This window comes from Protopterus annectens, chromosome 10.part0 (genome assembly GCF_019279795.1).
Source record: "Protopterus annectens isolate FY-2018-M chromosome 10.part0, PAN1.0, whole genome shotgun sequence".
Classification (NCBI taxonomy): Eukaryota; Metazoa; Chordata; order Ceratodontiformes; family Protopteridae; genus Protopterus; species Protopterus annectens.
The window spans coordinates 1,269,234,432-1,269,253,076 of record NC_056744.1 but is presented as its reverse complement, the minus strand read 5'-3'; positions in this window follow the sequence as shown (position 1 = coordinate 1,269,253,076).

Below are 18,645 nucleotides of genomic sequence, written 5' to 3'. Positions count from 1 at the left end.
CACATAAGGCTGCTGTTTAATCTTAGCCTTACTACAGGATATGTACCCAAAGAGTGGCGTATGGCAACAGTGGTCCCACTTCACAAAGGCGGTGCTTCTACGGACCCTGGAAATTACCATCCCATAAGCTTGACGAGCCTGGTCTGCAAAGCTATGGAGAGGATCATTATGGAACTCATAAACAAAGACATTGGGGACCTACAGACATTGGATCCTACCCAATTTGGCTTTGTCAAGGGCAGATCCTGCCTTTTGAACTTGGTCGACTTTTGAAACAGTCACTAAGGCCATTGATGAGGGTAAGGCAGTTCACACAGCCTACCTTGACCTTGCAAAAGCCTTTGACACAATACCCCACTCACAAGATGGGTTGCAAACTGGCTCAAGGACAGAACCCACAGGGTCAGAGTTGCTGGAGCTATGTCAGACTCTAAGCCAGTCACAAGCGGTGTCCCACAGGGCTCAGTCCTGGGACCCCTCTTGTTCGGCATTTATTTTTCCGAGGTACAGGCAAACATAGGAGGATTGTGGCTGACAAAGTTCGCAGATGACTGCAAACTGGGTGCCATAATTGATACTCCAGCGGACACAAGCATCCTTCAGAGAGGCCTCATAGAAATGGATAATTGGTGCCAGAGCCATGGCCTTAAGCTGAACGCCAAAAAATGTATAGTCATACCCTTTGAGAAAAACAAGGTACCGACAAACTACCACATAGGTAGTAATCCATTAAGTACGGAAGAGGTAATCAGGGACCTAGGGACCCAGGTTGACAGTAACCTCTCATTTGACACTCACATTGCCAAAGTGGTTATGAAGACCTTCTATATTGCCCACCTTATCATGAAGGGTTTCACATCTAGATCAAGAGAGGTCATTGTGCCCCTGTACTCTTCTCTTATCAGGCCAATGATTGAGTACAATGCCCCATTTGAGATGTATCTCACCCGACACCTGCAGCAGTTGGAAAGACCCCAAAAGTTCCTCACCAAGAGGATAAAGGGTCTTAAACATATGTCATATGCTGCCTGACTGAAAAAACTCCAGCTCTATTCAGTCGCATACTGCCTACTCAGAGGTGATCTGTGCCTGACGTACAAGGCTATATCCAATCCGGAATTAATGGACATGCTCCACCTCAGAAAATCCAAATCCATCAGAGCCACGAGAACAAGAGACTTAAACCTCAACACAGAAATAAATAGGACGTGCTGGAGGGACAGATTCCTAACCCAGAGGCTCCCTACACTCTGGAACAGAATCCCAGTCCATGTTAGGCAGAGCCCCTCACTGACTCTATTCAAGAGAAATCTCGACGAGTGGATGGGAGATCGTAGGTTTACCCCGGGGGTCATCTCTGTGTCACTACTAGACAGAGGCACAGTAAACTAAACCCTAAAAGGGCATAGTATTCTCATCCTAAGGGGTGGTGAAAGCCACACACACTCTGGCTAGGCTTATAAATGCCCTAGGGCAGATAGCCTAGTACGAACCTATGAACCTATGAACCTATATATATATATATATATATATATATATATATATATATATATATATATATAGATAGATACAGAAATAGATATAGATATGAACTTGTGTGTGTGTGTGTGTGTGTGTGTGTGTGTGTGTGTGTGTGTGTGTGTGTGTGTGTATTATGAAATACTGGTTGTTTTACATTTATAATAGTTGCATATATATTGCATATTAAGGAATACATTTGAAGTCTGTATAGTCTCCATATTATGGCAGTGAAAACTTGTAAGAGCATTTTAATATGAGTCAGCTGGAAACATTCTTTTCAAAAGGAGAATTTGTAGCTCACAATGCTATATATATCTGCATCTCAAATTGGGGAATATCTCAGCTAAGAAAGAAGGGTCTTGGTACTCTATGAATAGAAGAAATTTTGGAAATACCAGGTGGGTTTTTAAATTCCATTGGATTTGCTCAACAAAAGATAGGAAAATGCTTGTGGCAATACTTGGCCATGGCACGGCACATTGACCTAAAGCTGGAAGCCAAGTCTGTGGACTGTAATAATTGCCCTTTTGAGAGACTTTAAGAGAGGAACTGTAAGTAACCAGGATTGGGTTACAAGCTTGTGCTTATTTTCCTTATGCTTAAAACAGAAGTGAACCTGGATTTAACTTTGCATTGTAAATAAGCTGCACTTAAACTGAAAGAGGTTCTCTTATCTGTGTTACATTTGCTAAACTGATGGAGGATATGAATACAATCTGTTTGATAAATGTCAAATTACACTGCCTTTTTTCATTCTTGCTTTATAGCCTAAAAGTGCATCAGTATTTGAGCCAGTTGTCCCACCTGAAAGGAGTGAATCATTATTACTTATTTGTTCCCAACTGCAAGAGAGAAAAAGAGAGAGAGGTAGAATTGGCTTTTGTTTTCTGAACGAACTGCTTTGACAAGCAAAATAGGATAGTTATTTATTTACTATTTTGTAACCGGGTAGGTGACATGGTCCAAAGACACTTTTTAGTCATAACCAGAAGGTAACAAACAAAAGCAGCCAACATGAATAATCAAGAAGCATAGAACAAAAAAGAACAAATATAAAACAGAGGTTTTACAGGGTAACAAATATATGATTTCTAAAAAGTGTCGCAGAAAAATAGTTAAAAGTAAAACCAAAGGTGTTCAAAATACTTACAGTATTTACTTAAAGTCCATTTTGAATGTCAACATAGGATCATAGGCTCGTAGGAGATTAGTAAGCTATTGACACAGATGTCATTTTAAGCCTAACCATTTCATTCCAATGTAATACCATAGAAATGATAGTCAATACCCAATATTGCATTATAGTGATGACTGACCATGTCCAGGAAGGCTGTGTGCTCTACCCCCAGCAAGAATTTATGGTGCCCCCATCCACTTGTCCAGGTTCCTCTTGAAAAGTGTCATAGAGGTGCTGTGTTTCACATGAATTGGTAGCCTGTTCCAAAGGCACAGCAGTCACTGGGAGATACATCTCTCCCTCCAGCATGACCTATTTAAGTCATATTTATGTCCCTGGAATGGGTAACCCTAGTCCTGTTTGATTTACAGACATGCAGCAAGTTCATTGGGTTTGGGTCTTGGATTTCTCTGTATGCTAGGCATAAGTCTTCTCTAAAGTCTATATGTTACAGAGTATAGTGACAGGGACTTTAGTTGGTCTGTGTAAGACACATGCTAGATCACCTTGATCTTCTTTGTTAGAAACCTCTGATGTCTCCCTAATTTCTGAGAGTGCTTAGTATGGTACATGCCAAATGAGGCATTGTACTCAATCTTGGGCCAGATATGTGCCGGGTAGGGGAGGGGGGGTTATAACTTCTTTTGTTCGTGAGGCAATGCCTTTACTAATCAAGTGGCTACATAGAAAGCTTTACTTACTACAGTATATACATGGTGAAGGAAGTTAAGGTCACAGTCAACTTGTTATCCCAGGTCCCTTACCACTTCATGGGTACTTAGGGTATTGTTGTTGATTTGATAGTGTGAGGTGGCATTGTTAGTGCCAAAAGGAATGATGATGCATTTCTTTGCATTCAGTTTGAGACCATGGCTAATACACAAGTCATTGGTCTGCATATGACCCTTCTGTAGTACACTGACATCATTTGGGGATTCAGTGATTGCACATAGTTTGCAGTCATCTGCAAACTTGGTCAGCCACAACCCCTTAGTTCTGACCTGAACTTCTGAAATGTATATACCAAAGAGTAGGGGGCCCATAACTGACCCCTGTGGCATCCCGCTTATTGCAGGGCTGCTGGTTGATGTGGAGTTACCCACTTTGAAAGTGTGTGCCTGGTTTGTGAGCCAGTTGGCAACCCATCTTACAACAAAGAGGTTTACATTCAGTTTGCAACATTTATTGGTAATGTCTGAATGTGGGATTGTGTCGAAAGCTTTTGCCAGGTTGAGGTATGCTGTGTGCACAGATTTACCCTTGCCAATGGCCATGGTCACATTTTCAAAGAAATCTACCAGATTTAACAGGTAGGATCTGCCCTTTATGAAGCCAGATTGGGTAGGATCCATGGTTTGGAGGTCAACTATTTGTTTATTTATGATGTCCATAATGATACATTACATGGTCTTACAGATGAGGCTGGTCAGGCTTATGGGTCTGTAATTCCCTGGGTATGTTTGCTAGGTCACCTTTGTGGAAGAGAATAACTGTTGCTGTTCTCCATTCCACAGGAGTAAATTCTGTGGTTAGGCTATGATTGAAAAGGGTACTTAGTGCTTAGAAGACAGCCTGGGATATTGTCTGGTCCCACAGAGGCTGCATTTCTTGCCTTGGACAAGGCTTTGAGGACCTGCTCTTCAGATATGTAGGGTGGGGAGGAGTTTGGAGGAAGGTTTGTTGTAAGTTAGGAGAGGATAAGGGAGTTTCTCCAAACCTATCAAGTAGCAGGTTTGTTATCTCTGTGGGGTCAGTGTGTGTGTGATAGCATTCTGCTTTAGGTTATGTGTGTAGCTGTAAAAGGGCTTATGGTTATCTTTGGCTGCACTTGTAATTTTCTCTCAAAGGAGCCCATGGAGGATTTGACAAGTTGTCTTATTTGCCTGTTGAGGCTGAGGAAGGTGCTTTTCCATTGTTGGGGCCTTGCCTTTGTTTTCTTGGACAGCGACTTTTTGTATTTATTGTAAAGTTTGTTGATGTTGGATGTCCACCATGGCAGCTCATTCATAATTGGGGATCTTGCTTTGATTCTTTCTTGTATGGCTGAATTTATACACTTATGCAAGTGATTGTACAGGGCTTTAGTGTAAGCTTCAATGTAGTTACCACTTCTAGCTTTGGGTGGGGCTTGGAATGAATTTATACCTTCACCTAGGAGGGTATAGTTTGCCTTGGTGAAGTGTTTTAGTCTGATTTCATCCTTTGTGAGTTCTGCTGTTAGTGGCAGCTCAAAGCTGACTGATTTGTGGTCAGTTTTAACTAATTAGAGTCTGACAGTTGTGGCAGTGCATCTGTTTGACATGTTGGTGAGGAACAGATCTAAAATATTTGTTCCATTTGTTGGGGTATGGACAATTTGTTCCAGAGCATTTGAATTAACAAAGTCAAGGAACTTTTGTGCTAATGAGTTTGGGCTAGAGTAGTTTTCACAGTTGATGGTGGGATAATTGAAATCCCCGTAACCAGTGTGTTTGGTAAAATTTGAATTGTCTCCATTTTGGTCAAGTAGGCTTCATAGGCATCATGACCCATGGAGGGGGACCTATAACTGGCTATGAGTTGAATGGGGGTCTTACCCACCATAACCTGGGCCAGGAGTAACTCTATGGAGTTGTCCAGTCTAACTAGACGGGGGGGTGAATGTATCTCTAATATATATTGAAACAACGCCTCCTTTGGTTTTCACATGTTCATTTTGTGGTCTAAAGGTGTGGAAGGCATTGTAGCCTTGCTAGGCTGGGGTAATCTCTGAGGCCTTGAGCCAGGTTTCTGTGACTGCACAGACATCTAGATCTTCTAGAGATAGAAATGCTACCAGGGAGTGCAGTTTTTGGTTTAAGCTCCTAGCACTTAGCAGCATGAGCCTTATTTTGTTCTGATTGATTAATTTCACATTGGTAATTTGTTTCCAAGACCTTGCCTGCAGAAGGCACTGTGGGGGAGGCAAAAGCCTTTGCCAGCTGCCGAAAGTCTAGAGGTGCATGTGCAAACTGTCTCTGACAAAGCAGTGAGCATTGTTGACCATGGCTTCCCAGGCTGTCAGGAACTGGATCTGCTTTGAATGATGCCGAAAACTGAGCCAGTTATTGAAATCGATAACTTTTTGCTTATTCTGTGGCAGCATTCTAGGTTAAGGTAGTATGCTGCTCAAGGCTAGGGACATACCTGCCTGGGACACATACTTAGAGAGCTAAACCATATCTCTCTTCATATAGTTCAGTGAGGTACATCTCAGGTCATTCACACCAACATGCACTATGACAGAGTCATAACGGTACTTGTTGCTGAGAGACCTGAGTGCATGCGTGATCTGATGAATTCTGGCACCAGACTGGCAGCTGACCGTGACTTCCTTCTTGTCCAGCCTGGTGAGTGGGACATTCATGTGTCTCACTATTGAGTCTCCAATGACAAAAAATGTGTTTTTTGAATGTTACGCCTTACTGGCTTGGTGGATGAGATACTGGTGTTACTATGTGTCATGGAAACAAGGTGGATGACATTGAGGATAAGATGTAGAGAAGGACTGTCATCAAACTGTTAGAATTCAGCACTCCATCATGACTGTCTTGCTGTTGTTCTGATTATAAGTTGATTTAGTAAGAGGAAAATGAGGGAGATTTTGAGGGCTTGTCAATAGCATGAGATTAGCTGTTTGTGTTTATTTGGCAGGTGATTACAATCAGCCCAGTTGTATAGCTCAGAGAAAGACCATTGTAATTTGTTTTAGGGATAAGAGGGGCATTTATTGGCTTGTAACACAAGAACGTCATCTGTATACAGTATGACATTGAGGGATGTAAGGTCATCTGTAAGAGCTTTAAAACATAATGAAACAGAATGGAGCTAGAATTAAGCTCTATAGAAATCTGTTTTTTTAGGGTACAAAGTGATTATAAGTAGTCGTTACTGTGGACATGTAAAGTTGTATTCTCAGAGTAACTTTGGAATCTCTTGATTGTGCTGTGGCCAAAATTAGGTTTGTTCGGTTTAATAAGAAGAATATCATTGCTAACAGTTTCAGATGTCTTGGTCATATCTAACAGATATCATAACAGTGACCTGACCATCATTAATGTTACAAAATGGAGTCAGTTGAAGTGAGTAAGGGAGAGGTGGCACCAAAAGCATTTCTAAAATCATGTTGTTTGTCCAAATGCAAGCTATATACATTCAGTGCTGGACACATGGAAAAGTACTAAGTACCTGTGTTTTCTTTTCTTTTCTGCTGTTTTTTTTTTATTTTGTCATTGGATAACTCATACATAATCTGGGGAAAGATCAACTCAGATATTAGTCAAGACATAGTGTACCATCATGAAAAGAGTGCAGTTCTCCAGGAACATAGGTTCATAGGTTCATAGGTTGGTACTAGGCTATTGGCCCTAGGGCCTATACAAGCCTAGCCATAACAATTCCCTGGCTATTGATTCCCACAATATTTACTTCCCTGGACCCCTGTCTAACAGGGTGATTGACATGATCCCTGGGGTGAATTTCCTATCTCCCATCCAATCGTCAAGGTTCCTTTTGAAGAGGGCCAAAGAGGCATTCTGCTTGACATGTATGGGCAGTCTGTTCCAGAGTCTGTGGAGTCTCTGTGTCAGGAACCTATCCCTCCAGCATGTTTTGTTCATTGTGATGACAAGGTTTAGATCCCTGGAGCATGTGGCTCTGAGAAATTGGGATTTCTTTAAGTGTAGCATGTCCAACAGCTCTGGGTTTGACATGACATTGTATGTTAAGCAGAGATCACCTCTGAGTAGACAATATGCGACAGAGTATAGCTGGAGTTTTTTTAGATGGTCAGCATAGGGCATCTGCTTTAGGCCTGTGATTCTTTTAGTGAGATATTTCTGCAGCCTTTCCAGTTGTTGCAGATGGCATTGTATTCTATAATGGGTCTAATGAGGGATGAGTACAGTGGGACAATGACCTCCTTTTTTCCTGGATGAAAAGCCCTTAGTGATGCGGTGTGCCACATAGAAGGTTTTCCTGACTGCTGTTCCAGTGTGGTTATCGAAGGTGAGACCACTATCCACCTGTATCCCTAAGTCTCTTATCACACTTTCAGTGTTTAGTGTACTGCCCCCTATGTGGTAATTCATGGGTACATGTTTTTTCCCAAAGGAGATAACTATACATTTCTTGGCGTTGAGCTTGAGCCTATGGCTCTGGCACCAAACATCTGTTTCTGTAAGGCCATTTTGTAGAATATCCACATGATTTGGGGATTTAATAATGGCTCCCAGTTTGCAGTCATCTGCAAACTTTGTTAGCCAGAGTCCCTTAGTGTTGGCCTGTACTTCAGAGAAGTAGATGCCAAACAAGAGCGGTCCCAGGACTGAACCCTAAGGTACTCCACTTGCCACTTGTCTGGAGCTAGATTTGGAGTCAGCTACTTTTGCAGTGTGGGTACTGTCAGTAAGCCAGTTGGCAACCTATCATGTGACGTAGGGATTAATGCCCAGCTTAGTAAGTTTATCTATGATTCCAGAGTGGGGGGTGGTGTCAAAGGCCTTGGAGAGGTCCAGATAAGCTCTGTGGACTGCCTTACCCTCGTCCACAGCTCTGGAGACTGATTCAAAGAAGTCAGTCAGGTTCATGAGACAAGATCGTCCCTTCACGATCCCAAACTGGGTGGGGTTCAGTGTTTGAAGGTTGCCAATGTCTTTATTTATAAGTTCCATGATAATATGTTCCATGGCCTTGCAGATCAGGCTCGTCAGCCTGATGGGGCAGTAGTTCCCAGGATCCAAGGTGGATCCCCTCTTGTGGAGTGGGATAATAGTAGCTGTGCACCACTCAGTGGGCACGAAGCCTGAGGTGAGGCTATGATTAAACATGACACTTAGGTGAGGTGCCAGTTCATTTTGTAGTTCACGTAGTACACAGCCCGGGATGTCATCTGCTCCCATGGATGCTGTATTCTTACTTTTGGAGAGTGTAGTTTTTACCTGTGTGGCCGTTATTACTGGAATTTGGCAATCTTTTGGTATTGAGATGGGCCCTTTAGGGGGTGAGAGGGGGTGAAGTTGGCACTGAATCGATCTGCCAGGATATTGGCAATACCCTTGGGATCAGTATTAGATTCTTGACATAGCTATAGAATGCCTTGTGGTTGTCTTTGGAATCTTTGGCAATTTTATTTTCGTAACTAGCTTTGGAGGATTTTATGAGGGATCTCAGCTTCTTAGTGAGGCCGGTAAGGGAGTTTTTGCATCCTGGGATTTTCCTCTTTTCTGCAATAGTTTCTTCCTTTTGTTGTAAAGTTTGTTTATGGCAGGAGACCACCAGATTGGCTTCCTTTTTTTTGGAGGAGAGCATCTTGGTTCTATTTGGGATGGCATGATTCATGCACGAGTAGATGTGCTCATACAGTGCCTTAGTGTAAGATTCAGCAGTCAAACTTTCAGTTCCCATCTGCATGGGTGTCATGAAGTTTGCCACTTCTGACTTGAGTAGCATGAAGTTGGCTTTGGAGAAGGTTTTTACGGAGGTTTCCTTACTAAGGGGGTTAAGGAGGGATGTAGATGTCAAGGGTGATTAGCTTATGGTCAGACCTGACCAATGAGAGGATGACCATAGGTGTGGAGCATCGATTTCCCATGTTGGTAATGACCAGGTCTAGGATATTGGAGCCCCTGGTGGGACTATGGATTAGTTGATCCAGGGCATTGGAATTTATGAATTTCAAGAACTGATGGGCAAAGGTGTTGGTACATGAGTAGTTTTCCCAGTTAATGGGAGGGTAGTTGAAATCACTGAGTATTAGGGTGCTTGGTTGTATCTTAATATTTTCCAGTGTGTTTAGAAAGATGTAGTGGGGCATGGTGGGAGATCTGTAGCAAGTTAAAATTTGGATTGCAGTGTTTCCTAGTGTTAGCTGCACCTGGAGAATTTCAGATGTATTGTGTTGGGCAACTAGCCTGGTGGTGTGAATATCCAAGGTGAATATGGACACTCCTCCACCTTTAGTGTTTTGGTCCTGGTTTGGTGGCTGAAAAGTGTGGTAAGAGTTGTAGCCTGGCATTGCAGGAGTGCTCTCTAGAGCCCTGAACCAGGTCTCAATTACTGCACAGATATCAATGTTATCCATTTTTAGGAGTGCCTCGAGAGAGTGCATTTTGAGGTTTAGACTTCTAGCATTGAGTAGCATTACCTTCAGATTTTGCTTGCTTGTACCTGTTACAGTGGTGGTTTTGTCCTTTGCACTTTGCTTAAAAAAAGGCACTATAGGTGTGGAAAGAGCCTTAGACAGTAACCTAAATCCCAGGGGTAACAGGTGCAGACCATTTCTGTCAAAGCTTCGTTGTCTGTTAATCATGTCATCCCAGGCAGACAGATACTGGATCCCTTTTGAATGACACCAGAAGCTTAGCCAATTGTTGAAGTCAATCATTTTGTCCTTATACTGTGGTATTATTCTGGATGAAGGCAGGATGCTACTCAGGGCTAGGGTCATACCTGCCTGGGCCACATGATCCAAGAGCTCTTCCATCTCTCTTTTCATGTAGTCCAGGGAGGTACATATCAAGTCATTCACTCCAGCATGGACAATGACAGAGTCATATTTGTGCTTGTTGTGGAGTGACTTAAGTGCATGCGTTATGTGGCAAATCCTGGCACCCGACAGGCAGCTGACTGTAATTTTCTCTTTGTTCAGCCTGGTGAGTGGGACATCAGTGTGACTGACTATAGAGTCACCCATGACTAAAGTGTTGGGTACGTTGTCTTGCCTTAGGAGCTGTCATTGGGTGGCACACTGATGATGTGAGCTATGTGACACTTTGGTTGTGAGTGGTATTTGTTTGCGTTTCAGCTTCGGAGGTCCTTGTTGCTTGGGCAGGTTACTGTTAAGGGCCTCTGCATATGAGGGTTTAGTGTTGCTATGTGTGGGTGTTGGTGGTGTGGGTTTAGAAGGGCTATGTGTTGCTTTATGTGTAGTGCAGGTGTTAACCTTCTCCTCTTGACTGTCTAGCACAATCTTGGGTGGAGAGAGCTTTGCTTCCAGTTTGGCTATGTAAGTGCATCTCTCACAGGTTGTAGTGCTAGGTGGTAGGAGGAGATGGTTTTCTGTGTACATGTGGCAATTGCTGCATTGCCCCAGTACTCCCAGATTCACCAGGTGGACAGGAGAAATCACCGGAAGCTGACCCTTGGACATTCCTGCTTTGGTGATTTTTTTTTTGTAAAGTACAAGAGATGTTTTCCCTTACCTTAGCAAGGTACTTTGCAATTATAGGCTGTTTAGTGCCTACGATTAATTTCTCCTTATTAACAAGGAAAGTTGAGTGCTTGTATCAGTTTAAGGCATCCTAGTGCTTTCTAGCAGATTTTAGAGCAAGTGTTAGTCACAGGAATGCTTAAAGGTAAGATGAAAAAAAATGGATTATCCGAAACAATGCAGTGTGCACTAGAGGAGTTAGATGTAAAAGTAGGTAACTTGTCTGCCTAAAAAGTTAAGTTTCAGTGGAGAGTCACTATTTTTAAAACAGCAAGATAGATTGAAAGGGGGTGGTCACTTCTGTATTCTGGTACTATGGAATGCAGTATGATGGCCAATAAATTTAAATAGTTGAAGGGGAGTGATTTCACAAAACGATAATTTTGCGCTTACTCACACAAGCCAATAAAAGAAGAGAGAAAATGAGATATATAGTCAAATTAACATAAGGGGCAGGCAACTAGAAAGACAGTGATGTTTTAAGAACACAACAGTAACTGGGTGGAAGGGTGGGAAAAAATCTGCCTGACTCACAAGAGACAGAGCTGTGATCTGTTTTCAAGTTTTAATATGTAATTAAAAGCAGAATACAAGTAAAACACAAGGTAAAAAAAAAAACGAATCACAGTATTCAAAATAGAAAAGGCAATACAGTAATACAAAATACAACAAATAAAAAGCAAACTAACCTTTTTCACAGCAAAGTGTTGCAGAGTCTGGGTGAGCTTTTCTAGTAAAGCTCTAAAATGTTTAATTTGACTCCTTAAATGAAGGTTTATTTCCTAGCTCCACCTCCTCAGTTCACAGATATTAACATATTAACAGCTAATATACTACCCACTCCTAAAGACAAACCCCTAACTAAAAATTTAGAATGGGTAAGGCATTGAAGTTTATCTTATTGCCTTTGCAAGATATGCTACCCAAGACTGAACTAAAATTTTACCTTTAATGGTTACAGAAGAAGCATGTTTGGGCATGAAAGATATTTGTTATAAGGACTATCACAAAAAAAATATGTAATAGCTGGGGTTGTCATGTCATTTGAAAAACAAACAGTAGATTTTTGTAACTGGACATAATATCAATAGAATGGTAACAGAAAACATTTTTGAACTAAAGCAAATTTTAATCTTAATTTAGAGACACAAACAGTAAAATGTAAATGATAGAAACATTAACAATTGATACATTTAAAAGGTCATTTCTAAGTAATTTATGTATATGGGCTTTTTTCAAAGTGACCATAAGGGTGCTAATAAATTAGTTGTGCTAATTGAAGGGTTAATAGTTAGAGTAGCACTGCTTAAATTTGAACAGCATACACCAGCATCTGAGAATATGCAGATATAGTGGAAGAACAAATTCTGTAAGCAACTGAAGTAGTATGTATTAGATTTGGGTAGAGGGGTCAAATTGCTAAGCATTGGCTAAACATTGCTTAATTAGTGATATGAATGTTGTACCTAAGAAAATGTGATTTCTTACATGCTAGCATTGAAAATGAAAATAATATGGCGATCAAACATATAATTTGTAACTGATATGCTAATAAAAGTAATGATCTATTGGAAACTGATAAAGTAGGAATGTACAAACGCAGGAAGAATACTTGATAAGTGATTATGAAGACCATAAAATGCCTAACCATTTATACCTTTAAGTACAAATGCTTAAAACTTGTCGCCTAACTTTTCAACCACTTAATAGTGCTTACCTCCTAAGTTGAGCAGGGCTGTATATGACAATCCTGACATAAATTTGTGTCAACATATTTAATCATCAAAACTAGCCTTAAATGTAGTCAAAGCAGAACTTTAAATTATCCAAAACTGTACTTTACTGACTGCAATCAGACAAGCATTCCAAGGTGAACCAGTAACAATTGATAGTTTGAAATAGGTTTTTTTTTTGATTAAGCACTTTCATTTCAGAGACTTCATCAGAACTAAAACGGTAAAGCAATTACCACTTTTAAAACCTAAGCACCACATGGATTGGTAGCTCAAATTGCATCACTTCCTTTCCATTAGGGGTGATCAAACCAATATCAAAATGCTTAAATAAGTACAGAAGGTATAAAATAATTTTGTAAAGTTTGACAACTTACAACCAGCAACAACAATACATCTAAAAATGCATATAAGTATTATATGGATTCTTCTTCTTCTTCTTTCGGCTTTTTCCCGGTTAGGGGTCACGACAGAGGATCACTGTCCACTCATGATTGGCAGTGGAATTTTACAGTGTCGAGTTGCCAGCCCGGCACCCAACCTTCCACAGAAGGCACACATATGCACACACTCACACCTAGGGCCAATTTAGAGTGTCCAATCCACCTACAGTATGTCTTTGGGATGTGGGAGGAAACCAGAGCACCCAGAGGAAACCCACGCGACCACAGGGAGGCCATGCAGACTCCGCACAGAAGGCACCCCAGCTGAGAATCAAACCGGAGAACCTCTTGCTGTGAGTTGGCAATGCTAACCGCTGCACCACAGTGGCCGCCCAAGTATTATATGGATTAATATCATTAAATACTTATAATATCCATAGCTTAACAAGTAATAATAATTCATAAAAATGCCTGTAATAAAAATACAAAAGTGCTTTAAGTATTTATATACTTCTAAACCATTCATTGAAATTAACTCACAATAAATTAGTAAAACCCTCACTAAAGTTTTGCTCCTCTAAATTTTAATACAAATTGCACGGAGAACTCTTCATTTAATCCTAGAGTGGTATATGCATTTAACCTTAACTGCCAAAGCAACTCTTTGTATTCCAACAGGGTTTCCCATTGTCCAACCTCAGATTCTGATCAACGTGTTCAATCTCCCAAAACAGAAATGTGCTAGACTTACAACATAATGTATACTTAAACAGTGCATTAGTCATTAACTGCTTCTTAATATCATAAATATGCTCATTTATTAATGCTTTCAGGGCCTTTTGGTCTTTCCCACATAAAAAGAAAAACATTCTGAACAGTAAGCCAAATAAACTAATCCTGTTAACCAAGAATTAAAATGGTGACTCCCCTGGAGTGTTTTACACAAGGCAGGTATGTTCAGTGACTCTGAATTGGATAGGTAAGGGCATTGTTCGCACATTCCACACATAAATGTAACTCTTCATTTGGAAATTACATTGATATTATGATCATTACTCTTTTCTCTTTCCAAAATATTTTTAATGTTTTCTCCCCTCCTGTATGTCAACAAAGGGGGTTTAGAGAAACAGTGTAAAAGTGTTCAGCATTTGGGAAAATATTCCAATATTTTAGTGTAATTTCTTGTATATCCCTAGAATGTTGACTGTATTTTACAACAAATGCCCTGTTGCAGTCATGTATGTTGATTTTGTTAACTGATTTCCCATGGGCAACGTTATTATTTTTGCCCCAAGAAAAGGGGTGCATTTGGTTTCCCAGCCATTAAGAACCTCATTTGAAACTTCAAGTACTAAGGTGGCAGGATAACCATACTGTACAAAAAAACTCTTTAATTCTATCCACCTTCACAATAAAGTCAGTATACTCAGAAATCATCCTTTCCACCCTGACTAGTTGCCATTTAATAATGTTTATTTTATGGTGTGGTAGATGATCATTCAAGTAGTGCAGATAAGAAATGGAAAAATGTTCTTTTCTATGGATCTTGGACATAAAGTTCCTAGTGTCAAAATTCTTTTGAATACTAACATCCAAGTAATTGATAGATTCAATACCAAAATGAATAGTACATTTTAAAAAGTCCATGCTATTGCTGATATATTCCAAAAATTCCTCTAAGTTCAGCCATACCATCACGAATTAGAAAGATGGCATCCAAAAATATTATGCATAAGGATATATGTTTATAATATTTAGATATAAAAATATTATGTTTTCCCAGGCATATAAAATAATATTGACAAGCAACGGGGTGTAGAATTACGTTTTTCATGAGCAGCACGTGTCACTTTGGAGTAGAATGTAGGCTACTAAGATGAATGAGAGTTGTGCTAATATATCAGTAGTTGATCAAAGTATGGGCTCTGATTTTCTTGGTAAGGTATCTTTGGAGCCTTTTTTACTTGAGCAACATGCTTTCATTTATACCAAAAAGGGAACTGCATTCGATGAAGGATCTGACTAGACAAGACCACAGTGAAAGGATGACTTATTTTGGATCTTGAAGACATTCTCTTGTAAATTCACTCGGTCTGACAGATGTATTTCTTGACTATGATGGAAAAATGATGACTGAATTAAAAAGAATTGTCCACATAAGTACCCAAATCTCTTATGTCTATGTCTTTTTGCAGATTAGTACCACTTGCAACATAAGAAGTGTGAACAGCTTTTTACAGAATGCTATTACACTGCATTCTTTATATTTAACTTGACTACTTTTTCAGTATACCAGATATGTGTGTATTCCAGCCCTTCCTCGAGTAGTTTATTGTCAGTGGATGAGCAGATAGTTCCCAGCTTTCAGTCATCTGCAAACTTGGTCAGCCACACTTATGGGATATTGGACTGCATGTTTGGAAAATAAATTACAAACAGGAGTGGTCCCAGCATTGATCCATGTGGTACCCCACTAAGTGCAATGTTATGCTCAGAGAGGGTACCGGCAATTTTTGCAACCTGGAATATGTTGGATATCCAATTTGCAATCCAGTGGATAATGTAAGAGCTTACATTAACTGTATCTATTTTAACAATACCAGCATGTTGGACACTGTCAAAGTCACTAGCCAGATTGAAAAAAAGCAATGTGTACTGACAGATCACTAGCAACAGCCTGTGCAACCTTTACAAGCAAGCTTACTAGGCTCAGAAGGTAGGATCTGCCCTGCAGAAAACCAAGCTAATTGGGTTCTAGATATGTTAAGTTGCCTGTGTCTGAATAAATGGTTTCTGCTATGATACAGTTCATGGATTTGTATATAAGGTTGGTGGGGTTGATGGGGCAATAATTACCTGCATCAGCAGAGGGGTGACCCAGGCATCAACCACAAATCATTTGGACTTACTGAAGCTAAAATGTTTAAGTAGAGGCTCAGATAATACATACTTAGCACTGATGAGAAAGAAGCATGGTACATTGTGTGATCCTGTGGAAGTAGTACTTTTAGTATCTGACAAGGAATTTCAGGCCTGTGCCAAGGTAATTTTAGTGGAAACTAAATGTGTCTTCTAATATGTTAGGTTGGAATTAGAAGATGTGATATCATTATAGATAAACTCAGTGCATTGTTGGACATTATTCTTTAATTTTGTGACATATCTGTATAAAGATTTGTAGTCACCTTTGGTATCTTCAGTGATCTTAAGCTTGTACTGTGCTTTTTATGTTCTAATAGTACTCTTAAGTTCCTTGCTGGCATGTTTCAGTGTGGTCCTGAGGTAAGGGGATGGAGATTTAGTGCAACTTTTCATCATTTCCAGCTTTTGTTATACAGTTCCACAGGAGTTCCACCAGAGAGATTTATTGATGTATTTACTACATTATGTAAAGTCGGTAGGTACTGTTTTTTTGTGCAGCTGTTTAGGTATTGGTAAAAGTCAGAGGTGAATGTGGCAGCTGTCGCAGTTGTGTCCATTTGCAGGTGATTGCTGGAAATTTTAAACAGGTCTTCTACAAGGTGAAGTATGTTTGCCCTGTTGAAGTCCCCAAAGATGGTCACATTTAGAGGTAGTATTGTACTATTAGCCTGACAGAGAATATGACTATCTTGTGATCAGATTTAAACATAGATGAGGAGATGTGTGGTAGAATACAGGCAGAGGAAAGGTTTATATGCACCACGGCAAGGATATCAGAGACACTAGTGTATAGTTTTACAATTTATTCTAACACATTTTCATTAACAAAGTCCAGAAAACACTGAAGATATCCATTTTTAGAGGTTTAAGTTTGCCATTTACTACTTTGTTAATTTAAGTATCCCAGCAAGAAAATATTCGATTTGATTTTTAAAGACTTAATGGCATTCAGGTAATTTCAGTGACCTTTGGGAGACATTGATGGGGATCTGTAGCTCGTAATGAAGTAGTAGTTGGATTTTTTAATAGTGATTTTCATCTATATGAGCTCCAAGTTAGAACTGTGGGTAATCTGACACAATTCGATGGTAATGTTTACAAATGCAGATTGCCACCTGCCTCCCACTGCTACAATAGTAAAATCAGCATTTTGCCTTTGTGACACTAATAAGTCACATGCACCCAATTACTGGCTAGAAAGGAATTAGAAATACTACTGGATGATGGGAACATGGGCACACTTGTTAAAGAACACTATATCTCTCAACAAAAGAACTGATGTGGAAGGTGGATGCAATGTACATGCATGTATACAAGAGGAAGCAGTAACACTAGTAGAAATTCAGACTCTTGGATAAAAAGCTACATACCTGACTTAATGTAAGATATCACAAATGATCAAGACTTCCTCAGTTCAAGGCTCTTTGGAATTGAAGGCATGAAGGAGCAGGTTAGATACTTTATTTATTGGATGTGCAACTAATACAAATGAGGGAACAGTAATCTGACCAACTGTTTGGAAAAGTCACTTGTGAATATTCCCCTAGTAAAGACAGGAGTGGTAGAAGCAGTCTGATACACTGTTAAAATGCACAACCCTGATACAGTAAAAGTAGTCAGTACTTAAACTTTAAAAGGAAATAGAATCTCAGTTGGTCTGGACTCTGCCCCACATGTCCTCATCTGTGGTATTATTAGAAACCTGTTACTGGGTCTTACTAGAAAACCCAGTTGTTAAGTTAGTGAAATAAGTCAATCCAGAAGATGACAGGGAAGAAGCCATAGTACGTGAAATGGAACATAATCAGAAAGTTCCAGTCATTAAAGTAGTGAAGGATGTCTGCGAGGAGATGGCGTTGGAGAGACCCTTAGTAATAAGTTCAATAAGAAGAGAAAGAGATTCTGAATAGTGTTGAACATTTACATCTTTAATGTGAAAATAGAAGGCTAATCAGTATCAAGACACTTAGCAGAAGGTAAAGATGCAGAAGTTACTGAAGTTAAAGTAAAGCAATTACAAAAAAAAAAAAAAAAACTAAAGAAAGTCACTGGCATGAGCTGCTTTTTGTATAAGAAGAAATATAAGAAGAGGAAATAGTTATACCTGTTTCCACAGATGAAGACTTCATAGGAGGGTACTAGTGAACATACTCGTGACTTGCGAAATTTTCAGATAAACAATACAAATTAAACAAACAAAAGCCTAGCGTGAGGATCTCACATCAGTCAGGTGAAGAAAAAAAAAAATAAAGCCAGAATAGAAAGAAAAAAAGATGAGCGGATTGGTTACATCACACACACACACACACACACACACACACACACACACACACACACACACACACACACACACACACACACATTTCATGTTGACGAATGACTGACTCTGCAGGGTAAACAAAGATATAAAAAGAAATATTACACCAGCTGTTAGTTCCAAAACTGTTATAAAACTTAGGATGTAACTGGCACATAGTCATATTTCAGGAGGGTAATTTGAAAGGAAAAAAAAAAACAACATAGAATTTTTCAGGTAAGTGCCATGATGTAGAAAGATAAGGCCCTGCCCATGACCCAAGAAGCCCCAATTTATTAAGCAACTCAAGTGTCTGAGACTCTGACAGGGTGGGAGGGAGGAATTGGCATGCTAATCCTGTGGGGGGGGGTATCTAGGCATTGCTT